The following is a 17,150-nucleotide window of genomic DNA, read 5'->3' as shown; positions in this document are numbered from 1 at the left end:
TCTTAAAGAGAAATAGTCATTTTAAATTCATAAACAGAAAGTTAGGTATCAGAATCCTCTTTTCTGTAATCAGATTGCCTGAAGTCGCTTGTTCCAGCATTCCTGGCCCCGAAACATTGCAGATAAAGAGAGAAAGTTAGGTTATATCCCAGGAAGAGACAACACACGCATACTCAATGTTTGAAGCTCTCAATTCAAGGAAAATTGTCAAGGCAACAAAAAGAATGTACACTTTCTATTTGTGTGCTGCAAATTCTTGGGCAGCTGTGGCTCATTTCCCACCAACCTCCCAAGCTCCCAGGTCTCCTATTCCTGCACATAATAAGGAGGGGGGCCGGCAGGAAGGTGGGGAGCACTTGAAGAGGGACAGTGAAAATTGATGATGAAACCACAAGAAATGCAGGAAGCAAGAAGAGCTCTTGCTGTCCTCTTCCCTTAGAAATATTCGACACCTCTTGATTGTCCTGCCTTTCTTATTTTTGTTCCAATGTCATTTTTAACTGCTTTGTTTTCCATTGGGCTCAATTTTATCAACAATTTTAAAACTTTTCTGAAAATGGGTAGGCTATAAATTCCACATAAACAACAGAAATCATTTATTCAAGTTGTAACATTTCAAGTTGTAATAAAATAAAAATAAATTACTTTCTATAATATATCCATCAAGAAACAGCTGCACTCAGTTTCCTATAAATAATAAGTATATAAAACAAAGACTAAAATGTTTTCAAATATGATTTTATTAGAAAACAAGTACAGATGTGCCCCACTTTCTCAGCTGCAGCAAAATTTGATAAGAAACTAAATTTATATTAATTATAATCCCTCATAGATCTTTTTATTTTTGAAAAAAATCTGTTTTGCAAATACTGGGTTCCTTACTGTTTTAGGGGGAGAGCACTAGCACTTAATAAAAATCTATCAGAATACCTGGCAGTGGGTTAAACACTTTGGTATTTTTTGTTGTTGTTGTTAATTCTCACCCAAGGATGTTTTTCCATTGATTTTTAGATAGAGTGGGCAGAGAGAGAGAGAAACACCGATGTAAGAGAAACACATCGATTGGTTGCCTTCCACACGCAGGGGCCAGGATCGGACCTGCAACCCAGGTATGTGCCCTTGACTGGAATTGAACCAAGAACCTTTCCATCTGTGGACCAACACTCTAATCGCTAAGCCAAACGGGCCAGGGTAACACTTCAGTAATCTTTATCATTTATCCTCAAAGCCATATTACAGATGGGGAAACTGAAGCACAGAAGAATAAATTCCCCCAGAGTCACTTAGCAGGGAATGATGGAGCTGAAATTCAAACCCTGTTTTTCCTGCTGCAAATGACATACTTTTCTGATACATCTGACCACCAGGAATACTCGTATTGGTAGCAGCCATGTCATAAAACTTTTCCTCAAGCAAGTACACAGGCAAGATGTCATGAATCTTGGCCTAAGGATAAATGAACTTAGGAAGAATGGTTTTATGGCCTAAGATGACACAACCAAAAACTCAAAAACAAACAAATGGCAATGATAATAATTTATTAAATATGAAGGTTTTTATGATCAGGAAACATCTTAAGTCTACTCCATTTATCCCCACAACAATCCTGAGAGGCAGTGAGGCAGATGTTATCCTTAACTTCAGCTTGTAGCTAAGGAAACTGAGGTACAGAGCACCAATGGACTTACCCAAGGATGATCAATAGTCAGTGGCAAAATAGAAGCACATTTTTTGTTTGTTTGTTTGTTTTTTAATCCTCACCCGAGGACATTTTTTTTTTTCCATTTTATGTTCAGATAGAGTGGGAGGGAGAGAGAGAGAGAGAGAGAGAGAAATATTGACATGAAAGGGACACATCGAGTGGCTGCCACCCGCACAACCAACCAGGGCCGGGGACAAACTGCAACCGAGGTACATGCCCTTAGCGGGAACCCAACCCAGGTCTCTCTGGACCGCAGGTCGACGCTCTAACCGCTGAGCAAAACTGGCCAGGGCTAGAAGCACGTTTTTAAATGCACTGTACGGTCCTACCTCTCCTGTGTCGTGTGGCATTGAGGAATGATTTTTCTCAAAATTAAATGGACAGGTGTCAAGCATTCTCTGCTTTAAGCAGACTTTAAACAGACATTATATCACAGAAGAAATACGAGCTTTTTCTCAATTCACCCCGTTTCAGTCTAGCCAAATTTTTCTGTGTTCACCATGTACTCATAACCACATTCACTTTCTTGCTTTCTTGAAGAAACCTTAGGTAATTTGTTTTAGAGAAAGCGTTCCTATTAGCAAACGTTCCTCACTCATCCTTCTGACTCCCTCCACTTCACTGCTTTGAAATACAGTTTAAAAAACAGAGGGATTAACCACGGAGAGTGAGAAAGCAGAAAACAAAACGAAACAATGACTCCTCTATGAGAGCTCTTCAGATTTCAGATAACAAGAAGCTTAGAGGACAGAACTGACTACTTAGAGAAAATATTGTACACAAACATCTATTTCAGTAAACACTGAGGACTTCCAAAGTAGTCTCTTTAAACAAAGTCTAAGCCCTACTTGGGGAAAGGGTCAAACACCATCTGAAGAAGACAACATTTTGGAAAAAAGATGAGTTGTTCCCCTGGAAAACATTATGTTCTAATCATATGCTGTATTTCATTTAGTACTACTGATAACTACTGTTTAATTATAAGTACATGTGAACTGCAAACATGGACAAATAGTGAGACCCACCCCCAAACTAAGGTCCCTGCCCTCTCCCTGTCCTGTCATCGTTTTTCTTGCCACTTAGCACAATTTGCGATTGTACAGTTAAATCTTTGGTGTTTGTTTCCCCCATTAGACTGCAAGTTCTGACTGTTTAGCTCACCACTCTGGATAAGTGCCTGGGAGAAAGAGTAGGTGCTCAGCGAGTAATTGCTGAATGAACTAAATGGATGGACACAGACATGGATTCCACTTGATGACAGCAGCTTCCCACTGGCTCTCTACTTTTCTCTGACAATTTCTGCAACCCCTGAGTGAAGAAATGAGTGGAGTACAGGACGGTCAGTCAGTTTGGGCACTTTGGCAAAGTACCACAACCACACAAACCTACTCTGAGCGTGTGGACACGGTGGACATGTGTACCGACTGCAGGCGGCCTAAACTACAAGGGAGAGCAATGCTGTCTTCCTGGACAACTCTCATGTTTCACTTCAATGTCTGTCCCCTACCATTTTGCGTACTGCCATTTGCACATGAAATTTGGAGCTGTGTATTAGTAACAATTCTACCTTAACTAAGTAATGAGGTATGTATTAATTAGACACAAACCAAAGTCACACAGACCAACCTATATAAATCTCTTGGAAATCTCTGCCTCTTCAAGGACAGCCACATTTTACTCTCTTTTCTGTCTCACACAGTCCTGTACATCTTTGGGACAAAGAGAGTCAGTTCCCTACAATTATGTAGCACCTCACAATTTACAAAGCACTTTTTTAAAAAGTTTTGTCAAAGTTGCAAGTTTCAGCGGAGATGATACCAAGAGCTAATGGTCATAACATTCCAACTTGGAGTTCCAGGCACACATGCAAATATATAAAAGAAACATTTAATAATCAGCTCTGTGGTTCTAAAAAGCCCTGCCTCATATTCAAAATGAAGGTCAAGAGAGTAAAACTTAAAGGTTTCTGAGGAAGATTCTTGGGAAAGTGCTGTTCCATGTGTCGCACTGCAAACACACAAAACCTGAATATTTAATCTCCTAGACAAAGGAAAGCGCTTCCCTCTCCCTCTCCCTCTCCCTCTCCCTCTCCCCCTCCCCCTCCTCCTCCCCCTCCCTCCCCCTCCCCCTCCCCCTCTCCCTCTCTTGTGCTGGACCCCTGGCTTGTGGGACTTCCATGCCCTGCATTCACCATGTGGCCCACAGCCATGTGAACTCCACACAATGGATTCATGGACTGAATCTGGATTGATGCCACATCAGACCCAGTTTCTTCATGGAGAGAAAGCTCTGGACTCTGACCCTGGTTTTAGTTTTATTAAACCCACAGCTGCCCCTCTTCCAGGGCTCGGTTGAGGGAACTGGGATTCTACAACCCCAAAAATGTAACTCCATGCCAATAAAGACCATTCATTCTCCTGTGGGGACTTCTGAAAATGCTTATTTCAGTGGTACCCCAAGAACCTCACACCCACGAATGTCGGAGGAGTAAGAAGGACGCCATAACGGAGACTCTATGGAATGACTGTTGAAAACCCGAAGGTAAGGAAAACACATTGCTCATCTTATAAGTAAAATGTAGGGGGCCGGGGAGTGGCTCAAATACAAGCATGACCAGGAGAGAGTCAGCACTGTGAAGTATTTACAAGACACAGAAAGCATCGAGTCCTTTCGCATCACCGTCAGTCAACGAGCACTTCGCTGGCCCTCCCTTCTCCTCTCCTCTTTCTCTTTCCTTTCCCAGTCATGGGAAGAAGAGATCAAGCGCAGACACTACATAGGGAAGGCCCTGTGAGGACCCGGTGAGAAGATGGTGTCTGCAAGCCAAGGAGAGAGACCTCGGGAGAAACCAATCCTGCCAACACCTCGGTCTTGACTTTCTAGCCTCTAGCATTGTGAGAAAATAAATGTCTGTTTGTTAAGCCACTCAGAAGGTAGTACTTTGTTATGGCAACCTAGCAAACTAATCTACTACCTTAAACCCTAAATGGCAATTTTTAGGTTAAAAACAAGAAAAACTTCTGTGACAATAAAGGTTAGGTTTGCCTCGGGGCCAAGGAATCCAAGCTCCATCTGCCCTGTCCCTCTACTATTCTCTGTCATCTTGTTCTCTCCAACAGGGGTCCAAGAGCAAATCCTCACAGCAATACTGCACTGGAAGAAAAGGCCTAGTCAGGCTTAGTTTGAAGAACCCCACAGAAATACACTAATTGGTCCCGATGCAATCATGCTTTCGCCTCCCAGACCAATCGCTGTGATCAGATGGAGCAAGGTACCTGGCCACGTGCCCTGCGGTCAGGAGGAATGTGTCATCTGTTGCTAGTAGTGAAAAAGGTTGTCAGGCAGAGTAACTACATGAACCCCAAAATTTACACCCAATCTCTCATTTTATCCTTAATTTAGAGGGGGAAAATGTCCCAGGTAATATCAAAAAAAGCAAGTGGTAGGCTGGCTATGAAACCCCAATCATCTAACTATATGTAAATCTACCATCTCTCGTACTCAAATCTCTCCTTCAAAAGATTTTCTAGAGCAAACAGATCTAATTCATTTGATGTCTCCTAATAGAGAACTAGATAAATAACGTCTAATGCCACTTCTAACTGTAACATTCTATGACTCTACAACAGGTCACTAGCTGGTTTATTCCAGGTTTTGTGGTGGGCTCTGGAGTCATTCATTCTTCTCTTTATTTACTTCATTCAATGCACATATACTGAGCACCTACTGCCTATCTAGATGCCAGGCACTCTTCTCTTGCCCTACCGCATATCTAAGAACCCAAATACCAAACTAGACCCTTGAACAGCATAGCAGCCGCCTGACCAAAATGGGAAAGTTAGTATAATAAATTCATATACTCAAGATAAAACTAAGCATTAGTGGCAAGTTTCATTTGACCAGCCACAGATAGATTTTCTTATAGACATGTTAATCACCATCTCTCTCTCTCTCTCTCTCTCTCTCTCTCTCTCTCTCTCTCTCTCTCTCCCTCTCTCTCTCAATGACATCTAGTGAAAACGAGAAACTTCATGGCATAAAAATCACATAACATGTAATAATTTCATCACCAGCATGGATAAGTCTCCAATTTAAAAAGAACACTCATCAGTATGAGAATACAAACACAGCTACAAGGTAAAGGAGGAGAACAAATTTTATGCAGGTGATTCTTCAGGCCTTAAATGTAGTTCTTCTGTTTATCACTATATAATTTCTCCCTCTTTAAAAAGTATCCATTGTATGTATTAAACATCATGATATCACACCAGACAGCTTCAAGATACAACTGGAAATTATTTTGCTTTCCCAACTGTACTTTCCTGAGAGTGCTCTGGTTAGAAGAGATAATACAGCTCAGCTTTGATTCTGGGCCTTTGCTGATGTTGGTGTATTAAAGCGACACAGGTGAGGGTTTTCTGTCTTTTGCTCAGGCATGGGATGTTCCTTGTACACACATCTGGCAAAGGCAAAGATGCAGAAAAAGACCTCCTGCCCCATCATCCTTCAGAGCATTTAATTTGCATGATATCGACTCATTTGCCTTAGGTGGAAAAGCTCTGAATTTCTTGATTCATCTGCAAAACAGAAATTTATGCTGTGAGGCATCCTGGGAGGATCAATGATTATTTATAGGGCTATAACAAGCTCCTTGGAATATATTTGAAATAAAACAAGTACGAATGCCTTGCCTCTTAAAGAAGTTCCTCTATCAATTCATGCTCTACACATCTAGTATTTCAAACAAGTACGGAGGGCTCAGGAGAATGTTGTCCTGAAGACCATTTATTTGGGTCAGAAGGCAATCCTGTGGCATTAGCAGTTGTCTGTGTACCCAACACCCACAGCAGCCACTGCCAAAGCACATTTGTATCAGAGCCAGAAAAGAGATTTCTCAAATTGAGACAAACGTCAGCCTACTTGGCTGGAGGGAGCCACAGACAGCACAGCAAGCAAATTCTGTTGCTCCAAAGTCGATTCAACACACACTTCCATGGCACTAGAATGTATTCAGCACACTGTAGCTGTCATGGGGTGATCTAGGAAATTCTTGTCCTCAAAGAGCTTAAATTCCTGGTGTGGAGACTGGCTCATTGAAATGAAACAAGAGTGATTATGTAGTAGAAAGAGATCTGAACCAGGCCTAGAGTTTTAGTCATTTCATCTCAAAAATCACAGTCTCCACAATCCAATCACTTTTGAACAAAGAACCTGGCTAGATGATTTGTAAGCTCTAGTTCCCAAATTCTGGAATTCTAATCAAGTATCCGAATGCATGCTACAAGCTATAAGGTTCAGAAATCATAAAAGGAGAGATTCATGGAAGTTATATGAAATGGCAGAGAAAAAAAAAAACCTTGGGAAAGGGGACAGGAGGCAGGTAGGTACAGAACCTTTCTGGCTACATGCGTAGCAGGTCACTGAAGGAGCCTAGTCAGTCAGGACCTCCGTTTCAAAATTCCTAGTTACAGACTACATCTCTCATCCTCCTTGCGATCCTCCCTTCTTGCGATCAACAGAACTCCTTGCTGCTAGATTTCTGAATCCAGAAATTAGCTTGCCTTACAGCAAGAGTAGGCGTAATCCTACCATCATCAACCCTTTCAAGACCCATGGCTAACTCCCCGTACGGCTGGAAAGAGCAGAACTAGAGGGTGGGGCCTTCTATAGGTGCCTGCCCTTAACTAACTTTTCAGCTCTAGACCAGTCACATTGCTAGGCTTCAATTTCTCCCTTCAAAATATCTGCTTTAGTTCTATTACCCATTTCATTTCAGGAAACTACATGAGGTAGCAGATGTGACTGAACCTTAAGGTTCTCTAAAAACATGAGGTCGATTTTCATCCTTATTATTAATGGTACAGAGGTGAGGACTTATTGAAATGATGGTTTAAAAGAGTTTGTTATTCTACTTTCAGTAATGATGGGCTAGTTTACAGCAAAACAAACAGCCTCCCGAGAACACAAAGCCTCACTTAATAAAACACTTTACAACTGCTGAAGAAAGCCAAGACCACAAATTTTGTTAATAACAACCAAATTAGAATAATAAGCCACACTCAACTGAACTGTTGTTTTGATCATCAAATGGCTAGCTTCAAGTGAAACTGTATTGTCTTTCCACCTATGTGTTCTCTAACATACAGATACTAAATAAATTTTAACAACTCTCTCAAAAACCTCATAATTTCTATTTCCAAAACTTGCTGGCAGCATGAACTGGATTGAGACATTCGATTTTATGCCTGCAGATGTGACACTCACAAACGAGGGTTTTAGTGAAGTGGTAAATCAAATTTGCAGAACAGCGGCCATTGCACATGGTCACGACTGCTTCTCCTTTGATAAGAACATGTCATTTCCGCATTCAGAATTCTAAGAGCTGATTTCAGTGATTAGAAACAGCTTCCCGACTTGCTGATTTTTACAAGTTGGATTTGTTTGGACAGATGCAGTTTATTCTTTTTTTTTTTTTTTTTTTTAAATTCTTAAAGGGAATATATAGCAAACAGGAAAGAAGAGCCATTTTACACATTTTTGCTGCGCTAGGTAAAAATGAGCCTCCAGCATGTCTACAATGAAGTTTTATGTCAGTGAAGAGCGGATAGAAGGATAAGGATCTGAAAGGAAATCTAAATGTGAATTATTTCCTATCATCAGAAATAGTCAGGATTTAGCTTGTAATTTTAGATTCACTAAACTATTTGTAAAAAATGTCATAACTGACCTATCTCGGTCCCATATGGAGAGGTAAGCCTAACTATTAACCCCGTGGCTCAGCTTTAGAGATTTTTCTCTACGATACGCCAGGAGGTGTTATGTATTACATTTAGGCAAAGAAGGGTATATGCTAGCACCTCTATCAAGTCTTGAAATAGCAACTGTTTTCCAGACACCAACTATACTGTGGGTGCTGCACTTTTCTAGTGCTTGAGCGCCATAGCTTATTAAACCTTTTTATTTTGTCCGAGAGAACAAAGCATAGGTAGGTGCTGACTTCCACATCTGAAAGTTGCCACAGTCATTATCAGACTAGCTTTGGCTGGCTACACTTGATTCTCTCGCTGCCTATGGCAGAACCTGCTAAAATTAGAAATGGTTTTTCTCTCTGGGCTGGACCATTTTTGATTCTGGACGTTTCTGAATATACACAGAGAAGAGCTAAAATTTGTTAATGTCTCTCTCAAATACAATATTTAGCTATTACCCACACTGCTTCTAACCCTCTGCAAAAGAATGGATTATTCAATGCATCCAAAATTTCTAGGCTTCGAGCTATGTGGCAGGTTTTGTTCACAGTCCACAGGCAACTACTGTGGGAACAACCAATAGACTATTCCAAAGAGGATAATTATTTTTCCTAAGACAGAAATCACTGCTCAATGGTGACACCTAATCACATTCTCTTTCATCATTTGGGAGGGAGAATACACCTTAACCTCTGTCCTAAATGAAACAGAAACAAGTGAATATCTTTTCTAAAGAGAGACTTTTAGCAGGACATTTGCAGAAAAATGTATACCTCTTTTGCTAAAGTTTCTCATCCTCTGGGACAGGGAACACAGACTGTGGTTTAACTTGCCTAAGAATAGCAGATGACAGTTTGTTAATTCCATTTGCTTCCCCTGAGAAGAAAAAAATCATCTTGTGAATATCTCAGGAGTCCCTGAGCCCAAGAAGAAAATTGTCCTGAGATTTTATCATTCTCAAAGGTTCAAATGTACCCCATACACTTTATTCAAAAAGACTATTTTGTCCAGCAGATAATCATTATTGGGTCATATCAAACACAGGTAGCATCTACTAATTGAATTTTCAATTCAGCCTCAACATTGGTTTCAAAGTGAGGATGACTGAAGAGAAAACTAATATTTTCTTATGCCTTACTATTTTTTCTATTTAGTGTACGCGTTTCAATACTCATTGACATGTTATGATCTGAGAGCAGTGGTGAGAGAATGAAGCTATTTCACATGAACTGAATTCACCAAATAAACCAGTTGCATATGCTACTCGATGACCTAAAACTTCCTGAAATAAGGACACATTTTCTAAGTCAACTTGACTGATTAGCATAACTTCTAAAGCCCTTTCTTGAGAATCGGGATATAGAACTATGGCTTTTATGAAGCTCTTTTGGAACAATAACATATTCATTAAAAAAAATATCTCCAAGTGGAAATAAGGCCGGAATCAGCCTAACTGGTTTCTGTAAGGTGTGACTCACTGTAATTTCCTAAATGGCTTCAAAGGGAGCAGCCCCAAAACTCTTTATGACCAAGCTTTATTGTGATATCCATAGTGAGATCTTAAAAGGCAAGAGTAGCTTATTTAAAAATAAAGCTCAACAAATATAAATAAAAATAAAGCTCATCAGTGAATAGGAAATAGATTGCTTTTAGAAGTGAGCATTTTTCTTTGTTCCACAAGGTTACTCTTGACGTAACCAGACACAAATTCTAGTTCCTTTGCTAGTAATAATCCCCAAGTTAATTTTACAGGAACTCAAACTGAACAGGCATCAGTTACACTCCAAAGAAGCAAAAAATTAGGACCTTTAGTAGTTTATGCATTGGCAGAAATCAGACCCAATATATAAATACCTGCCCTTATATTTCCTAAACTTCACCACCAGGATATGATCAACCTCACTTTATCATATGCTTTATGAGGAAAGAATCCATGTCTGTCTTAACCATGATTGTACTCCTTTTGCCTAGCACAGTGTCTTGACATATAGATGGTCAAAAAAATAAATAAATAAAGTTATTACATAAGTTTGCTTATCTGCAAATAACAAAAGTGCATAAATCTTTTCATTTCTTACAACTGTGAGAACCATGACTTCATAAGAGGTGACTTCAAGGAAGACAGTAAAATAAATATTCAAATTCAATCAATATCATTTAAACTTCTAGTTCAAAAGTCTTTAGACTTAAATGGAAGAGTCACTTCTGTAACTTAGGAAACAAAAGTATGCAGGTGATGAACCTGGTGTAGAGAGACTTTAGTGAGTAATCAGAAGAACCTGGTAATGTGTTTATAATCTATACCCAGGCATATAAAACACACAGACTAAATGCCTCTTCTCAAGTCCATGAGAGAGCAACTATAAAATAATTTCAAGCATACTATCCACTGACTACAATCTAGTCAGTGGGAATCTAATCAGTGGCCAGATGGAAATCTCTGGTCATTAGTAAACTCAGTGTACTGAGAAATAACCCTGAATTAGGTGGCATTTGGTGGCTTATTTAGTCGGTGGATAAGAAGTGCTCTGGATCTCTACAACTCTAAGGCTTGTACTGACTGAAATCTCTGGTCATAAGTAACCTTAGTTAACTGCCTGCCTTAAATGGAGTTATGTCTTTTATGTCCTAGAAGTTTCAAAAGTTAAATATAAGCATAAAATATTTTTTAAATAAAAAATTTTCTGTTCAGAAATCTATATATATTTTAATTTTTAAAGAACATTTAAAAAATCTTGAGGATCACTGTACTTATAAATTTGATGTATTAAATTTTAAAGTATTATTTACCACCCACCAATATTTTGTTTAACTCAATTTAAGTTCTTAAAAAGAAAGAATAAATATGTTAAGATTCTAAGCACCATTTAAATGTTTAATTAATCAATTTTGTAAATGGGACCAAACATTATTCAAAGGCCCCTTGTAATGATTACTAAGCATAGTCTGATCTATACATAAAAAAGAAGAAACTAGAGCTGGAAGCTAAACTTAAAAGCTTAAAGAACTAGGCTTTTTGACTCGTCATTTAAAAAAACTAAATGTTGGTTTTTAAAACCAAAATTAAATCTTCTGAATAGCCTTCTGGTCACACACACAAAACTCACCCTTGAGAACATAAAAAAACTTACATTACCTACAACCTCAGCTGCCAACAGTCTACATTCAGCCTGCTGATTGGCCCGTTAGCACAGGTAGGCTTAACAACACAGACATGTCATTTAGTGATTTAAAAGGGTACCTACAAGCTCCACAATAATTATGCAAGATGGAAGATTATATATTCATTTTTTGCTGTGCTTGTTTTCTGACATACTACACTGAAAAACAGGTGTGGTCTAAACTGAATTTCAGGAATTTCCATGAGTTTTGACTGATGAACACTGGAATGCCTTCCTAGCTGCCAGCGGCACCTCAGGAGGCTCCATTCCACATTGAAACGGGATCGTGTCATGATCCATTTCCAGTGTGCAAAGAAAGCATGGGGGATGAGTAAATGACTTTATGACATTGGCATTAGGAGACAGGTTCTCTCGCCACCGCTCTTTGATTGCTTGAAGGGATTCTCCAAAACAAATATGTTCAGGTCTTTAAAAAGTATGTGTGCGTGCGTGCGTGCGTGTGCGTGTATGTGTGTGTGTGGTTGTGTATGAGAGAGAGAGACAGAGGGAGACAGAAACAGAGAGACAGAAATAGAGACAGAGGCTAAGAAAGAGATGAAGATTCAGAGAGATGAAGAGGGAGAAAGACACAGAGCTAGAGAAAGAGCGAGACAGAGAGCAAAAAAGAAAGAGACCGATCTTTGATAAGATAACATGACAGCTACACACTTGCAAGGAGTATAAGATCCTAAATCCAAAAGCTACATAACATGCCATAATTAGCCCTGCAAAAACTTGGGGGGAGGGGAAATGTGGGTGACTGAGAATTTAATGTGGCAGGATATGAAAACTAAGTACCATTGCTGGGTGGTAGCTGCCCCAAGGAAATATGCAGTCCATCCTTGGGGGATGGGAGACCATAAACTGCATTCCTAAAAACAAGCTTTTGTGGTCCTAGACTTTTATCAATTTAGAGCTTCCAGATGGGTCGTTAAACCTCACTGTGAAAGAAAAGTCCATGAAAGGTCCTTCCAGAACTGAAGTACTAGGAGCCTGACAGGGAAAGGCAGGCTGGGGATGCAGTGGGTTGGCCCCTTGAGTTAAGTCTTGGGATGCAGCCTTATTACCATAGAGCTCCCAGAGGTAGCAGACCTCTGAACAGTTGCTCCCCACTCCCAGCAATGAAGTGCCATTTCAGCTTTGGCAAAGTGAACAGAAGGAGCCACGGTGACCATGACGATGTCTTAGGACCAGGGCTCTCCCAGTGTTCCTAGGACCATTTAAGCCCTGGGAGGCAGGACAACACAGTGTGTGTGTGTGTGTGTGTGTGTGTGTGTGTGTGTGTGTGTGTGTTTCAGGAGAACCATAATAATGACTAACACCAGATTCCTTACCACTTGTGGCAAGAAGGGCTCAAAACTCTATAAAATATAAAATATAAAATGTTTTCTTAAGCCTGAGGCTCATAGAGCAATTCACACCAGCTACTCACTAACTTTCTAATGCAAAACAGGAAAAAGCAGCTATGTGACATTTTGATGCAGCTATTTCTGAGGATATTTTTCCTTGGTCTAAAAGTATGTTATACAATAGGTAGAGGGTACCTACCATCAGTGGCATGAGAATGGGGCCTGGGCATACCTATTAATATTCATTGTTTTGGAGGGTTTTTTTTTGTTGTTGTTGTTTGTTTTTTTAAGTGTGCCTTTTTATCTTCAAGGCTTTAAATCTTATGTCAAAATGATCACAACCAAATATCATATTTTGGAAGAAAGCCCAGTTCGTAAGTGGCCCAATTATGAACTAAGATAAACGAAAAAGCAGAAGGACACAGTTGACATAGGCCAGATGGAGGGGGGGAAGCTAAAGGAAAGAGAAGCCCTCAGAAAAGTCTTCTATGCCAGTCAGCCTGCTGAATCAACGGTTCACAGAGCTGGCCCTAAAAATACCCATTTAACTGGACTCTTCTTGTGTTTAGTGTATTTCACCAATTTTATTCTAAAACTGAACAGTACTAATGGTTATGATTGTCACTCAGACAAATAAAAGGAATTCCAAAGCCATTATCCAAATCTGAAGAGATTTCACAATCTTGTTTATTACCTATCCAGAGCTGAATAATCCTGCTTTTTAATCTCTTGTTTTATTCCTGGCACTATGTATACTTGAAACCCGAGCTCTTGTTCATTTGTATATATCACTGTGCTTCCAAGTTTCATGACTTGAACATAGCATTTTGAAATGTAATGCTTTATACCACCATGCAATTTTTTATTATTAGCAAACTTGTCAAGAATAAGCTTTTTCTGTTTTCTAGATTCAAATTATTCCAGACAACAGTATTTTATTAGTTACTAGATTCATGAAATGACACGTTTCTTCTTGTTCTCTATGAGCCAAGGCAATGGTGAACTAATAATGGTTCTAAAGAAACATTTTTCAAAATAATTTTTAAGTTATAGGATTATACTCTATTCAATTTTGCAACTTAATGTGAATATTTTAATATCAAAAACTCTTAAGGAAAGATACATTTAAACCATAACTTCTCTATTATATTAGACTATTTATGTATATTACCACTTTTTAGATTTACATTGTTTTTACATCTGGAAAATATCCCTCACCCTACTCTAAACTCTTACCCACTGTGATGCTTTGTAACAGAAATTTCCAAGCACATTAGAGCACAAATTTTCAAAAGTTTGAGCATGTTGCTTTTCTAAAGTACTATGCAGACTAATTGTCACCAGATGTTATTCTGGATTCATTTCCACTTATTCAGCCATTCATTTATTCAAAAACAACTTATTAAGCATCTATGATGTGCCAGGTACTAATGCGCTAAGTGCTAGGCATATACATCAGTGAACAGCTTTCGCTCTGGTAGGAAAGATGAGCAAGTAAACAGGCAATTACCATATGGGGTTGTGAATGTCATGAGAGTACAAGCTAAAAGCACTCAAAGGAGAAGCAGCTAAAGCAGTTTTTCTTAGGGGAAATGCCCTTAGCAGCTGAGTCCTGGGTGAGCAGAGTTAATTGTATGTGTGTGTGTGTGCAGGGGAGTGGAGGGAGGGCACAGAGGCCTCAGGACAGAGAACAGGAGAAAGTTTTCCTATGGTCAAGGCCTTAAATATTGATGTGTAACAACTTGAATCATTTCAGTTTGAAATGCACCTAGAATTTTATCACAAACAAAGAACAAAAGGAACACTGATGATAATGTAATATTTCTTTATATATCAGGGCCATCCCTTTGTTGGCATACATTATAACACAGGGATATCCTCAGGGTCCACCTATAGTAAATGGTCCCAAATTAGCTTTGGTTTTGAAATCATGTCCTTTCTTCTTTTTTTATATGGTGGTCTCTGCTATCAATATTTCTGCATATAGGAGACCCTCTGCACCCCACCTGCCATTTTGTTTTAATAACTTTGGACAAGGAAACCAGATAACCAGGTTTATGAAAATCATGTCTAATATAAGAATACATATGCTCTGAGTGAAGCTGGAGGAAGTTTGCTATGCCTAAAGTATATGAGATAGGAAAAAGGGACCTTATGGTATCAATTTCAGTCATGCAGAGAAGAGTTTGCTTACTGTCCATTGACTAGTTATATTCAGTGGAATCAAGGCCAGAAATGCAGGTTCTAGAAAGGTCAACAATTTCTAAAAGTAGAAATGCTTTCACTGACCTTACATAATAATGTAAGTTTAGATTAATCTAGCTAGAACAGGCTATTTATAATGCCAGTAGATTGGGAGATTTCTTTAATATCTTCTAGCATTAGTGGGATTGCAGAATGGTACTCAGTGTCACTGAAACAAATACTGTCATGTAAGCCTCTAATTCAGTGAGAGCAGATGATGATATAGAGCCATAGAGGAACAGAAGCAAATGGTATTAGAAGCATTCAAGAAGCGTAATTGCCTCTTGTTCTCAGCACCTGTTCTCTAAGCTCTTGAGAATAATTGCTGTTCAGCCCCATGGAGTTAAGCTTAGAACAATGCACAGAGATGGCACAAGAAATAGCTAAGGAGCAAGTGTTCCTATAGCTTAAAAAGTAAAGTCACTCACTGGCAGAAAAGAATTTGGTGCTAAATGTTTCTAAGTCACTGTTTTAAAGTGGGTGGTGGTCAAGTTTCTTTTCTCTCCTATTTGGAGGGCCTGACTCCCCCGATGTGCTTCATCTTAATCATGCACATATTCAGACAAAATGCATTTCTGATACCTACACATGGAAAAAGAGGCATATGGAGCAAAAAGCAGAAGCTAAAGTTGGAAGCATATGTCTCCCAAAGGTGTTACCAGAAAAAACCTGGAATGTGAAACTGGCATTCAACTGGCAGCTGTCTAAGAAAATGGACTTTTATTTTTTTAAGTGGGTTTCAAAGTGTACTGAAAAAAGAAATATGTAGGCAGTCATCTGGTTGAAATCTGAGATCATGAAAGTTTGGGATGACAAAAATTAGTTTTAATCTATATTTTTCAATTATACTCAAGAGAGCTACACAACCCCAGATGTGTTATATTTTAGCATCTAGACCATTATTTTTTATTTTAATTATGCATTGAAAACACTACTGTGGCAAGATTTTCAGTAAATTCTAGTGGTCAAAAATTAGTTTAAAAATTCACAGCACATATATCTGGTAAAGAATTTATATCCATAATATATAAAGAATTCTTATAAGTCAATAATAAGAAGGCAAACAGTACAATAAAAAAATAAGTGGTCAAAGACTTGAACAGACACTTCATCAAAGAAGATACATGAATGGCCAACAAATACATTATTAGTCATCAGGGAAACATAAATTAAAATCACAATGATATACTGCGACACACCTATTAGAATGGTTATAATGAAAAAGAATGACCATGGCAAATGTTGGGAAAGATGTGGAGGAACTTGAACTCTGATTACAAAAACACCACACTGTAGAAGTACTTTATAGAGTAGGGTAAGTTCAAATTTCAGTTTCTGAATTCTCTGAGTTCAAAAAATAGCTTTGAAACAAGTACATGAAAAGATACTCAATTACTAATCATCAGGGGAATGTAAATCAAAACCATAAGGCGATATCACCTCACATCTGTTAGAAAGGCTTTTATCAAAAAGACAAGAAATAAGTGTTGGTGAGGATGTGGAGAAAAAAGAACCTATGTGCACTACTGGTAGGAATATAAATTGGTGCACTATGGAACATAGTATAGAGAGGTTCCTCAAAAAATTAATTAAACTACCATATGATTCACTTCTGGGTATCTTTCTAAAGAAATTACAACACTCAAAAAGATGTATGCACCCTCAATTTCATTGCAGTATTATTTACAACAGTTAAGATATGGAAAAACCTAAGTATCTATCAACAGATAAATGAATATAGAAAATTATATATATATACATACACACACACACACACACACACACATACATACATATATATCATACAACAGCATATTATACAGCCACCAAAAAAAAGGGGAAGGAAATCTTGCCATTTCTGACAATATGGATGGAACTTGAGGGCATTATGCTATGTGAAATAAGTCTGACAGAGAAAGATAAATACCATACAACCTCACTTATA

At 38.7% G+C, this 17,150-nt stretch overlaps 1 protein-coding gene across 2 annotated transcripts in view; it reads right to left on the bottom strand.

The window, feature by feature from the left end:
- The window catches only part of PPM1L (protein phosphatase, Mg2+/Mn2+ dependent 1L), a 248,372-nt gene that overhangs the window by 96,769 nt on the left and 134,453 nt on the right, over positions 1–17,150 (bottom strand). Inside the window, exon 1 of one of the 2 annotated variants that reach the window (XM_036242254.1) lies at positions 9,225–9,280. The exons of the other annotated variant lie outside the window; for it this stretch is intronic. The gene's annotated coding sequence lies outside the window, so the exon portion shown is untranslated. Of the gene's footprint in view, positions 1–9,224; positions 9,281–17,150 lie in introns of those variants that run through there. 2 annotated transcript variants of the gene reach the window in all.

Source organism: Molossus molossus, unplaced genomic scaffold (assembly GCF_014108415.1).
Source record: "Molossus molossus isolate mMolMol1 unplaced genomic scaffold, mMolMol1.p scaffold_m16_p_5, whole genome shotgun sequence".
NCBI classification, from domain to species: domain Eukaryota; kingdom Metazoa; phylum Chordata; class Mammalia; order Chiroptera; family Molossidae; genus Molossus; species Molossus molossus.
This window is presented reverse-complemented; position numbering and strand designations above follow the sequence as displayed.